At 26.8% G+C, this 13,370-nt stretch overlaps 1 protein-coding gene across 2 annotated transcripts in view; it reads left to right on the forward strand.

Moving 5' to 3' along the window:
• The first annotated feature begins 8,230 nt into the window (after positions 1-8,230).
• Positions 8,231-13,370, forward strand: part of LOC132931018 (uncharacterized) — a 52,367-nt gene continuing 47,227 nt past the window's right edge. Inside the window, exon 1 of one of the 2 annotated variants that reach the window (XR_009662318.1) lies at positions 8,231-8,940. The gene's annotated coding sequence lies outside the window, so the exon portion shown is untranslated. The remainder of the gene's footprint in view (positions 8,941-13,370) is intronic. The other variant, XM_060997198.1, reaches the window with a different exon arrangement.

The raw sequence follows: 13,370 nt of genomic DNA on the forward strand, positions 1-13,370 counted from the left end.
ATTATAATTTATTTTTCATAAACCATTATTACACTTATTATAGAGAATGGGACATTTCGGCACGGGCGTTTCGGCGTGGCCGTTTCAGCGCGAGTTTATTTCGGCGCGGAGTTTTAAATATTTGAGTTTTACACATAACACATACCTTTATCATGATAGTACGAGTACGACACCTTCAGAAATCGTTTTGTATGATTAAAATTAAATTGATCAAATATGTGCATAAAACTATCTTGTACGAAAATTTCACAACCACGATTTGTTAGTAAATATAGACTTTTTATTCGGACGAACACGACATTTTAAATACCAGTTACAAAATAACAACTTGTATAAGTTGTGTCTCGTGGTAATCTGTCGGATTATACATAAATAGAGCCTATTGATTTATCTTAATTGCTTTACCTAGAGCATAGGTTCTTAACCTTTTCTGAGTTATGAATTCCTTTGAAGTATAAAATTGTAGAAAATCAATAAATTTATTTTTGGGTTATTTAAAAAAAACTCACAGCTACCCGTGGACTTCCGAGTAACCATCTACGTCCAATGAGTCCATGGATTACCAGTTAAAAACCTAAGAACTAGAGGAGTATTCGATATCTCTTTGATAATAGTAATAGATAAGTAAAAAAAATATCCAATACCTATAACTAAATAATAAGCCTCGCCAACATTACTCGCGCCGAAGTATCTTCGACCCATTAATAATTATTATACATATCAGTATATCACTTATTAAATAATAATAATATATTACAATTTATTTTTGTATATGAAATATCTTAATCTAGTTACTCTATACTCAGTATTCAGTATTTTAAATTAATTTTTTAAAGTTATAATATACTAATTTAATTTTTAATTCGTCATAGCCTTATATTCTCTGCCTTCTAACTATATAATATAGGTATTTGAATTTATACTACTTTTTCGGTCTATTGTTATCCTAAGTGGGTAGGATAATACAAAAATTTGATAATTTGAAAACAATTCATTGAAATTTTGATTTATAATATCAATTAGGTACTATAAACCTACAACACATTAAAAAAAAGTCATCTGCTTAAAAGTTAACAGTAAAATGGGTTTTCTCATTTTCAAAAATTAGATTGTATATCACATTACATTTATGTAAAATAAAATAATATATCTATCATATTTTAGTATATTTACAAATTATAAATTCCAAACTCCAAAATTCGAATTAATTATTAACTAAAGAATAAAAATGGGGATACTTATTCATATAATCTGGTGAATTATCCGTGTTTAATTTTTATCAAATATTCAATAGGTTCAGTATATAGGTACGCATAATATTGTATAGGTACATAATATGCATAATATACACTTGTACACATATTATATACTTATAGATATAATAATGTAATATAATTGTTTAACATTGTTAAACTAAAAAATACGTATTTACACATAATAATAACTAGGTATACATAAGTAATTGAAACCTTGAGATATTGTAGAAAATAAGACTAATGAATTTGTCCTTTCAACTCTAATATATACTTAAAAATAAAAATAAATAGCTACTCAGGTAATTTTTCATAAATACTACATGTCTACATACAACTTAAGTACAGTCATGAAAACATTTGTTTCCATGCGTGAACTCGTTATTATACTTTTAAAGTACTTCATTTACCATATTAAATAAATTATAATAATGAATATGACGTAACTATATTAATTATTAAGTTTATTTTAAAGTTTATACAAAAATATCTATGTTTTAATACTTAGAGCATGTTTGTATAAAGTTCATGACACTTACCCATGAGCGGAGCAGATAACCCAGATATTTTTTGTTTTAGGAAAATGGTTACCTACCTGCGCCGGCAATTTTCTCCACGACCGACCGTCATCGTGTCATCTTATAATATTATTTTAATAAATATTGTTCAGTTTAAAAATATATTATTGAGTAAAATGCGTATTCAAATAAATCTCATTATCTATATTTTACTATATTGAACATAGATTAAATGTTTGATTATTAATTATAATTTATAATATACTTTTTATTATTGTATATTTTGTAGGTATAAAAAACTATAATAGGTGTAATGTTAATTGGAAAGCCTAATATAAATTGTTTTTTTTTTGCATTAAATATTTTTTTTTTTTTAATATATAAATATACCTATACAATATACTATTATGACTATTAGAAGTATATCTACTTCAAATTAAACAATTTGTTGTCTAATCATTATACAGTTTAAATTTTGGATTAATTTACTTATCAAATAAATTAATAAAAATATAGGATATTAATATTTAAAGATTAAAAGTACTAATGAAGAATGAACACAAAAATTCTCATCTATAACAATGTACTTAATAAAATTAAAATATTTATGTAAGTAATGCGATGGAGCTACAAACCTAGTATTCTTCACAAACTGCGGGAAAAAGCATTGGGAAAAAAACAGCTATCTAAACATAAAACATCTTGGTTTCAAGTTACTCTGATAAATTTGGACAACACTCTATAGACAGGAACCAAAATTACCAGGGAAAATGAAATTACTTACTGCACAAATGAGGATTCTCCGACTGCCTGCTCTTGCGGAGCCGAACAAACAGTGAAATACATAGTTTTAGAGCTTCCTCAAACCAAATTCAAAGGTTAAGTTGAAGCGTTCATAAATTATAAATGTAATGCTGAAAATTTAAATAATACTTAATAGATACCTACATTGGTTGTGTGACTGTGCGCCAATAGACCAATTTTCACTAACAAACTCAACCTAACTTGACCTTACTCGGTACTCCTTTCCCTTTCCACCTTTATCTATTATTGTAACTACATAATATTATTGTTTATAACCAACTTTATTATCTATTGTTATTATTAATTCTATTCAAATTTATATATTATATATATTTTATGCAATATATCATATATGTTTATTGATTATGATTAATGGGTATTGTATTATTTAGTTAAAAAAAATTAAGTAATAGTCACAATTATTTATGTTTATATAGAATGTTCAACATATTAGGTACCTATAGAGATTACGGCCGTAGCCATTTACCTCCAAAAACAAGATACCGTTTTCCTCCACTATCCATTTTCCTCAAAAAAAAGGGTTGGTTTCCATCTTCCTCCACATTATTTTTGACTAAAATTATGCTATTTTCCTCCAATATTTTAGCCAGTGTTGCATTTCGTATTATAAAGATAGAGTATGGCTAGGATAGTATAGGATCACATTTTGCGCGTATGTGTTGATTAAATTCTAGTCGCTTAATTTCTAGGTATGTAATTACAAAAAGTAAAATAATTATTCATACTAGGTATGTCTAATTTTTATTTTCTTTAAACAGGTAGGTATTCATTTGTAGCTGAAATGTCTTATACCTAATTATAAAAAAATATATTATTATATACTGTAGTGATTTTATTATATTTTATATTTTATATCTTTTATATTATATTTTACATATTATTGTCTAGTTGCGTTATTACCAAACACTTATAATTATCTAATTTTTTATTATTATTTTACTTATTGATTGGTGCATCTTTATCGATGTACGTACCTTTTTATTATATTCATTCTCTTTTTAGCCACCCGCCAAGTTGGAAAATGGACAATAGAGAAAATCTCGTTTTTGGAGGAAAATGGGCCCACCCAAATTACACTATTACAGTATTTAAATACCTTTTTCTGTTTCTTCGAGTCACTTTATAAGCCCTGAGTGTAAGGTGCACTAGCACTTTTATACAACATTGCCATTTCTTACATCATATTTACAAGGAATTGAGTAGGTAACTGAGTAAATAGACACATGTTATAAGTCATAGGTATGTATTTATGTAGGGTTTGTAGGACTGTAGGAGTGTAAGACTTGATTTGTAAATTCAAGTAAATTGTTTATAAAATATCATAGCCATATATATAATACAATTTATCTATTATTGTTAATTTACTTTCATTGCTTTATATTATTTGATCCAGAAGACCAGAACTGTAATTTATATTTTACTCTATTAATTTACCTATTATATTATATTATTATCCAAGTATACTATATTATAACATATATAATTATAATAATACATCAATATCTAGTGTAAATTAAATGGATTAATAAATACTAAATAATAACTATTAGTTACCTATTACTACAAAAATAAATGTTTCGATCATTGTATGTAATCATGGTCAATGGCCAATGGCCATCAACAAATGTTGACATAAGTAGAATATTATAAAAATAAAAAAATTATCTGTTTAAGTGCATTTCTTAATAAACCCATTATAGACACAGTACATTACTATAATTTGACATGCGACAATAGCATTAAAAACCTAAATGGAAGTCTGCTAAGTTACAAAAATAATATAATTAATAACTCTTATTAGTTATATGTAGTACTTACCTATATTAATATATATTATTATAAATTTATATCTGACAATAGTTGGAAATCCATTAGGTATATGTATAAGTATATAACATACTAAATCGTAAGCATTCTGCATTTTGCCCTTAACGTAGTATTGTACCATGTATTTGTAATAAATATATACTTCTATAAATAGAACAATTTATATAAACATTATCGTGTTTACATTGGCCAATTTTGTATTGATGGAGTATCATGTCATATTGTCATATATTCATATACTTTATACTTTTATATTAATTTGTTTTTTTTGCTATAGATACGTTTAACATTTCGATTTTAGGTAGGTAATTGGTAATTATGGTAATTATACAAATAATATAAAGTGGTCGAATGTGTACACCATGATAAATTATAATTGTTAATAAATTAAACATAAAAATTAATGTATAAGTATACTTTATGTAGAATAGGTACCAACAGGTACTGGTATATAATACTCTAACCTACTTGCAGAAAGTACATAGTTAACGATGTACAAATATTATATATTTATATGTATGTATTTATTTTACACTTTTAAAAATAATATTAGTTTTATAATATAAAGATGGTTCTTTAGATATAGCGATCACTGATAATTTATCATAACAAAATGTAAAAAATGTATATGCTTGTAGGTATATATAATATGGTATATTGGTATATATAATATAATATGGTAAAACGCCACTTCTGACTACCTTCAAAGGTATTTTCTAACTACTGTAAATATCAACAAATAATTATTGGCAAAAGATTTATAAACCATCGTCCATCATCCATATTGGCCACTTATTTTTATAATATAAACTATAGTCTAATTCTAATATATTACAAAAATTGAAAAATGATACCTATACAGCAAACATAGCTATATTTTTTGATTACCCAGAAGGCCAGAAATGCAATTGACTAGGTACGTTATTATTACACAAGACAGCGCGTTGCATAGGCAATGTGTCAATGTGTCATATTATATGACACAAAATTATGTTGCATAGTTTGTTTCAGATATAATAAAATACCTATGAAATATTTTATAAAACTTTTTGTTTTTAAAATAAAGGTTTTGTAAAATATTTTATATAACATATTATTATAAATTTATATACGATTAAGTTGATTAACCTTCTATGATACAAAATTATAAATTATGTTATAAACTTATAAAAGTAAATAACAAATTCATTTATAAACTGTAAATTCAACATCAGAATTTCCAAATGAATAAATTTTACTTCGAGATACCAATTTAAGCGTATATTAATTATAATATCATATTAATCACTGTTGGTATAATTAGAGCAAATTGTAGATACTAGATATACGAATAAACTATAACAAAATACCTATGCCACAGTTAAAATACTGGTATTATAATATATACTAGAAGATATAAAAGTCTATAGTACTACAGTATAAAGTATAATATTATTATTATTAGTAAGTTAATAATATTTTTTTATTATTTTTATTTAAATTAATCAACACAATAGATTTTTTTCAAAACTATTGTAAAAAGTCAACAGTCTATTTTTTAACGATTATTATTTATAAATTTAATATAAAAAAAACCTGGAAACTAGCTTTGCTGTTAGGGTCGAATATATCTAGTTACCTCGTCATTGATTGTAAACATATTATAATCTTTACAATAGGCATAATTATTGATGAATGGGGGAATAGTGACTATAGAACTGAGCGAAGACCCATCCAGTGATTGAGTGGTAGTACTAGTAGTCATGATTAGTCATTAGTTTCGAGGCCCAAGGGTTCTTAATAATTTAGAAGGAATCGGCACCATTTGCGTTTTAAATGTCTTCTGAGGTCATCTGGGACAATATTCCATGGAATGTTGAATATAGATAAATTTGAGATAAGAAGATTGAAGGGTCACTTTCAATACTTTGTACGGTCGAGCATTAAAAGTGCGAAACGCAAACAACTTATATACATAAAGTATAGATAAAATATAAACAAGTCATTATAGCATCTGTTCGAATCGCAACTCCCATAAAGAATTTATGAGAGACAAAAATCCAATTTTGGTGACAATAATAAACTAGCATCAAAAAAAGAGAAATAATAAATTTAGAATTTTTATATTCTCTTTATTGCTATACACGACATGTAATTTTTAACGATTTTTTTTTCGATGTTATTATTTATTTAAGTTTATATTGTACACATTTTTAATTTACTTTTTAGCATAATTTTTGATAATGTAGTAATAATAAATTAAAAATCTGATTATTTTGACTTGTTAATATTCTATACTTTTTAATGATAGTAATATTGACTTTTTATTTATTTTTTACATTTTATTTATTGACATTATATATATTTACTACTTAGGTATATAACTTATATTTAGAATAATATATTTTTTATAATGTATATCATGGGTGGGCAACTGCATGGTGACCCGCGAACCATTTTTATCTGACTCACGTTACATTTTCAAATTACATCATATACAATTTCAAAGTCAAACGTCTATACTCTATGCTACGTCTATGCTAAATTAAAATGTATACTTTGAATGACCTTTTCTTTTGCTCTCTATACTCTGGCCCGCTAAATTAGAATTTTCTGAAAATTGGCCCTCTAATAACTTTCAGTTGCCCATCCCTGTTGTATATGAATATGATAGTACAAAGTGTCTGCGTTCTGAAATAAACATTTTTACCCGACCGTACAATGTGTCCACGTTAAGTAGTTTAAATAATAGATTGTACAAACTACAAAGTGACCGTTTTCCGGATTGCAGTGGTTGTATAGATTTGAGTGGAAACATTTATAGAGAGTTTGGGCGTTTGGGCTACGTGTTAAATTTTTGTAATAAGGAGATCATTTTAGTAAATGAAATATATAAACTTATTTGAACATTTCAAGTATTGAAGTATATAGTACCTATCTATACTCTTTCATTTTTGAGTTAACGTTAGAAAAACAAAATTAATTTTATCAAAAACTTAATTTTAATAAGAACTAGCTATAGTATAGGTATAGAATCTTGTATTAAAATTTCAAGTTTTGTCTATGAAGGTTGAATATTTTTTATATTTTTGATTACAGTATAATAAAACTGATATTGAGCAATTTTTTTGAATTTTGTTTTCTATTGATCCTCTGAGTACCAATTAGATTTAGATTCATATCGAATCCTGAAAATACGACCTTGTAGAAAATTGAAGAACTATTGCTCTAAAATCCATACACTTTTTTTAAAAAACAATACCTATTGGCCATTGTAAAACCAATACATTCATCATTGTTAGTTTTACTCAGAATTTAAAAGAATACTATTAACATTACATTTTGTATTTTCATACTGTCTCTATAATGCTTTATAATAATAATAATAAATATATTTCAATGGAATATTATTAATTAAAACATTAATAGGTAATTAATATTTACAATAAGACCTGTTAAATTGATTAAGAACAATCAAAAAACTTCAGTTTATGTATATTTTTAACTTTTTTAAGTTTACATAAATAGGTGTTTTTGACTTTTGCAGAAGGCTTTGGACTTTTGACAGCTCAACAAGTTATTATACTTTTTATAGTTTTATAGAAACCTTGATACCTGTAATTAGTGTAATTTTCCTTCTGAATTTTAAATTCACAAATTGCAAAGAAAGTAATATTTTTATTGACTTATCGTATTCACCGCCGTGAGGTTGCAGCGTTGCCAACTATGCGCGTTTGTTGGTCCGAGACATTTTGTTCGACCGTGTCGTGTTGACACTGGAACTGCACGGTCCCCACCACTCGCCTAACAGTCACTGCCACAGCCTGTTCCTCAGCAGTATAGTGCCCGTGAACGTTGCGTGCGTGTGCGTGGTCCGTCCGTAGTGTACATTAATCAAAAGCGATATTGTTATCAGAACGATATGGTAGTGCAAAGTTCGACCGTCTCGTCGCGGGTATCGTGAAATAAAAATTGAAAGATAAAACCGACGTAAACTACAGCGCGTGTGGTCCGTTTAATTTACGTTAGTCGTTCTTCACTCATATTATTACATCGTAATCGTCCGAAAACGATCGCGACCGTCTGTGTCGAGTGCTCTTGAGTGTTTGCCGATTGGTGAAAATGGTAAATTAATATAAATTCGCGAGTTCAGTGCCCGTGATATAGTGTCGAAATCCGCCGTCGTCGGTAGTTGCTCAATTTCTTTTTGTTATTATCGTTATGTTTTATTATTGTTGTTGTTATTATTATTGTGACGAGGTGAAACGATACGTGTTAAGTGTGTGCAAATTTTGATCGTTCGACCGGTGGTAACATACTTATATAGTATAATAAATTTAATTCGTGCGTATGAATAAATTTCAATATATTTCCCAAAAGTAAATATGACAACTCGCTGCCTATTAGCTTTAGAAGTGCAATTTAAGTGGAAATCACAGCGGTGGCACTCATAAATAAATAAGGTGTATCTATCGGTTTTCGCAAATGACACTGCAAACGCATCGGACAGCACCGACAACGCGACTGGTGCGAATAAGGTAAAAATTTAATTCGTTATCATATTTTCATTTACCCAGACTGCGCCTTACCCTTATAAAGTCATCGAGTTGTTAATTTATTTTCGGAATGATTTGTCTTTTCCGTGGGTTTTTCTGCGGGACATAAAAGTTTGTAATGTAAAGTACAGACGACGATAAGGAAACTAATATTGAAGACCTAATGGTACTTATAATAGTTGTTCAGAATCTTAGCTGACTGTTGTAGGTGTTATAGACAGTAGTCGGTTGTATATACGCATTATTAGCCGTTTTTTCTGGCTTGACATAGGCATGATTGAAGACCGATTATAGTTTGAGTCTCTCGAATTGTCTAATAAATAATAATGTTATTTTATTCTTCACCGCCGTTTTGTGAAAGCTATGTGTGTGTGTGTAGTCCGTACCTATCTATTATTGTTATTATTTGTATTGTTGTTGCATTATCATATATCGTGCTTTTCATACTAACCATACCTCCACCGTCGTTTTACATTGGGCGTAATATTTGAACAAAACGAATGGTTGTAGTTTTTAATAATAATAGTAGAAAAAATATTTGGAGCTATTGCAGATAACTAGGCCAAGGATATATATATTTGTGATAATTGATAATATTCAGTATTTGGATATATAATGTGTATACTGTATACTATTTTTTTTCAAGAAAACGTGTGATTTTTACAGATTTTTATGTTTTAATATCGTTGTTAAAAGATATTGTGTCAACACTAATTGCACTATTTAATTAACAACACTTCGTGATTATTAGGTTTTTACTTAAAATCGCTAGTTTCTATAGCTAGGATAGCGAAGAAAACATGAATATAGTATTATATTATTAAATTATATAAATCATAATATATACATATCATATTATTATTATTTGTTGACGTAAAACAATTACACTTCTGTTTTTGATGCATTGAGTGAAATGAGTGAAATATAACCCTTTGACGCCCTTGTTACTTGTTAGTCTTATTACAGTTAAATTATTCTATGTTATATGTGTTGGAAAACCAACATTTACGTATATTATGTTTGAGTTTTTTTTTTAAGAAATAATAATATATTATATCATAGGGGTATTTATGATTATTTTTTTTTATAGTGTATTCAAAGAAATACGGGCTACTCTAATAATTTTTCCATAGCAAACCCTTTGCATTTACGAAACCTTTTTAATAATAATTTACATATTTATTATATATTTAATTTTTATATTGTTACTCTATATGTATATATTTACTATTTAGTATTAAATTATATTTTTTTCGCTGTGTGTAAAAATCTCGGTAAAAATTAATTCAAAGTACCTATATAATATTTATTTTAAAATTCAAGATATAATTATTGATTGTTTGATCTAAATTAACCTTCACTTTTTTTTTGTCTCAGTAAAAAAATAACAATTAAAAATCAATATTTAAATAAAGTAAATTAAAATTAATAGGTGTTACTGTTTATATTTAATGTATGGTTTAAAATAGTGCAACGATATTTTAAATGAAATTAATATTAACTAAACGGTTAAAATAATATAAGTACTGAAGTGCGTAAATATTGTACAGAAGTCTTATAAAAATAAATAGGTAAAGAGTTACATAGGCAGGTACTAGGTGTAATGAAAACATTTAAACAATAGCTACCTATTACGTGTGTTTTTCGCTCTTTTTTTTTAAATTTAATTTTAATAAATTTGTTGACGTTTTATCAATAATGATGTTGTCGTCAGTAGTATCTTAAAATAATGTTATTTTCAATATTATGTTGATGTTTTTTTTATATTATAAAAATAATATTTACAATTATATATTTGTATAACTATTAAAAATTTTTCCGTAAATATCACTTATGCTTAGGTATGGTAAGATAATCAAATTTGAACAGATTGTGTTAATTAATTAAGTAAAGGAAATACAAATTAATACATTTTTTTTGAGAAAAATTCTGAAAACCGTTAGGTACTACAACAAATTATTTATAATAACTATTTTTTAGAATCTTTCATTTATCATGTTTTGACCTTAGGGCTTAGACTCAGCTTAGAGTATAATTATAAAAAAAAAATATTTGTCTCATATTTCACAGTTGTATTGTCAATTCTTGTTATTGACATATGTACTTGTATAAGTTCGCCCTTCAAAGTTCTAATTGATTGGCATTACTCATTGAAAATTATTACTAGAATAATATATAGCTATAGATAATTTGGTTTTATCATAGTGATAACTAATAAGTAGGTGTATACGATTATATGGATAATATATAACCGATATTTGTTAACTGTACGTGTGCTCTTTTAAAATTATATTTGTCTGATAATTACTGGTATTAAAATAAATATAATATATTTATATAAAAAACGGATTATACTAATAGCTTATATGAAATGTATATATATATATGGTAATATTATTATTTGTATGTTGTATCGTGGCATAAATTTGATATTTGCAATACGATAAGTAGGTTTTGGATATTGGACTCTTAGTTGTGGTCTGTTCATATCGTAGAAAATAAACATAATTTTAACGGTATCACAACCGTATTATAATATGGTCACGTTTTGTTTAGTTTTTTCTCGTGTGTTTCATTCTTGATGCCTTGTAAAAATCCAATTGTTATTACTTCTCAAAACCAATAAAAATACATTGTTTCAAAAATGAATTAGTCGGTCCATCTAGCCATGTATAATGTATATATAGGTGTGTAGTGTAGTAAGACGATAAATTACAACGGTTTATTTCGGTTTCCTCACGTGTATTTTGCCTAATAATAATATTATATAAAACATTAAAGACACACTAACTGGACATTGAGTCCGAACTATCTACAATATGTTGTATATTACACACGGACGTAGCCAGGGAGGGTGGTTAGGGTTCAGACCCACCCCTGAAATTTTTGCTGGCTTTAGTCTTGATATTACATTTATTTACATTTACGAGATTGTTTAGTTATTCGATGGAAAATGTTTTTTTTTTTATTATTATTATAATTTATTTGTTTTGCGTATCAGAATTTATCACATGTGTATTTATGACTATTATATGTTATCTGACTTGCTCAGTGTTGTATGGGTGCCTGATACCTACATCGTATATGACATAAGCACATTGTGTATAATTTCAGATTTGAAAATTGCCGCCTTTTTGAAATGGTCAAAAATATTATATAATATTATATCTAAACTAAAAAAGTTGACTTCTCTGTTACGAGCCTATGAAGGTCATGCTTATAAGTTATAATAATGTAATCGGTTTCCGGTCGCACTTGTGTGTGACTCATCAAATCGTGATTACAATTGTATTTAAATGAATACGGCCGCCTCATGCGATTATTACCACTACCACCATACGGGTTGTTTAACTAGAATTGCCGCCTTGTCCAGCACCGACTATGTAATGCTCTATTAGTTTTTTTACAACGTGCTGGTTCTCGTTGATACATTGTATATTTATACTGTATCAAATATAATAGCTAGTACTGCTAGTAGGTAAGTATACAACTTATGATTTAATGATAGCATTTTTGCAATGATCACATCAAGTACTTATGTCCTTACACTTGTGTGGAATGAAAAAAAAACGGAAAAATATGTATTTTGTGAATAGACACGATGGATAAATAATATTATTTCAGTTAAAAAAAAATATCTTGAAGTCTATTAATTTTATAATAATTGTAAATAGTTGTATAGTAGAATCACGCCTAAGTTGTTAGATATGTGTAACATAATATATGTATAAATTTGATTAACGTATGGCATTAACTTAATATAATACTTACTTAAATTATTTTATTTTATGTTAAATTGTTTATGTATATTTCAAATATGCAAATTTCTTCTTGATGTAACAATACATGTATATTATACCCATTAGTTTTAGTGTGTTTCACTTCAAGAGCATATGCTGGACTATTAAAACGGAAGTCATGAAAGTTTTATGATTTCCAGTCGATAGAATGCACACACACTCTTGTTTTTAGTGTTTACCTGATTGTTCTTTGAAATGTTATACGAAATTCGATGAAAAGCAGAAGCGTTTCATGTTAATATCAATTGTCTGTACCGCAGAGAGTAACTATGTACTGAATTAACCCTTGAGAACTATTTCACGATTAAAATCTTTTATGAGTTATTTCTATAACATCTGGAATTCGTTACTCGAAAGGGTCGCTATCCTTTTATTTATACATTTTTTATACATTATGTTGTAATAGTAATACAACTTGTAAGCCAAAAATGTATAAATATTTATATCCATATTTATCTTAATGTGTATAATTTATTAATATTATAAAATAATTATATTGATTAGGTTAATCAGCTGTAACGTATTTATCTGAATGATCATTTTGGTTGGATATATGAACAATAAGTAGAAATTTAGTTTGCTCGATTATTTTCTATATATATATATATTTCT

Source organism: Rhopalosiphum padi, chromosome 4, assembly GCF_020882245.1.
Source record: "Rhopalosiphum padi isolate XX-2018 chromosome 4, ASM2088224v1, whole genome shotgun sequence".
NCBI classification, from domain to species: Eukaryota; Metazoa; Arthropoda; class Insecta; order Hemiptera; family Aphididae; genus Rhopalosiphum; species Rhopalosiphum padi.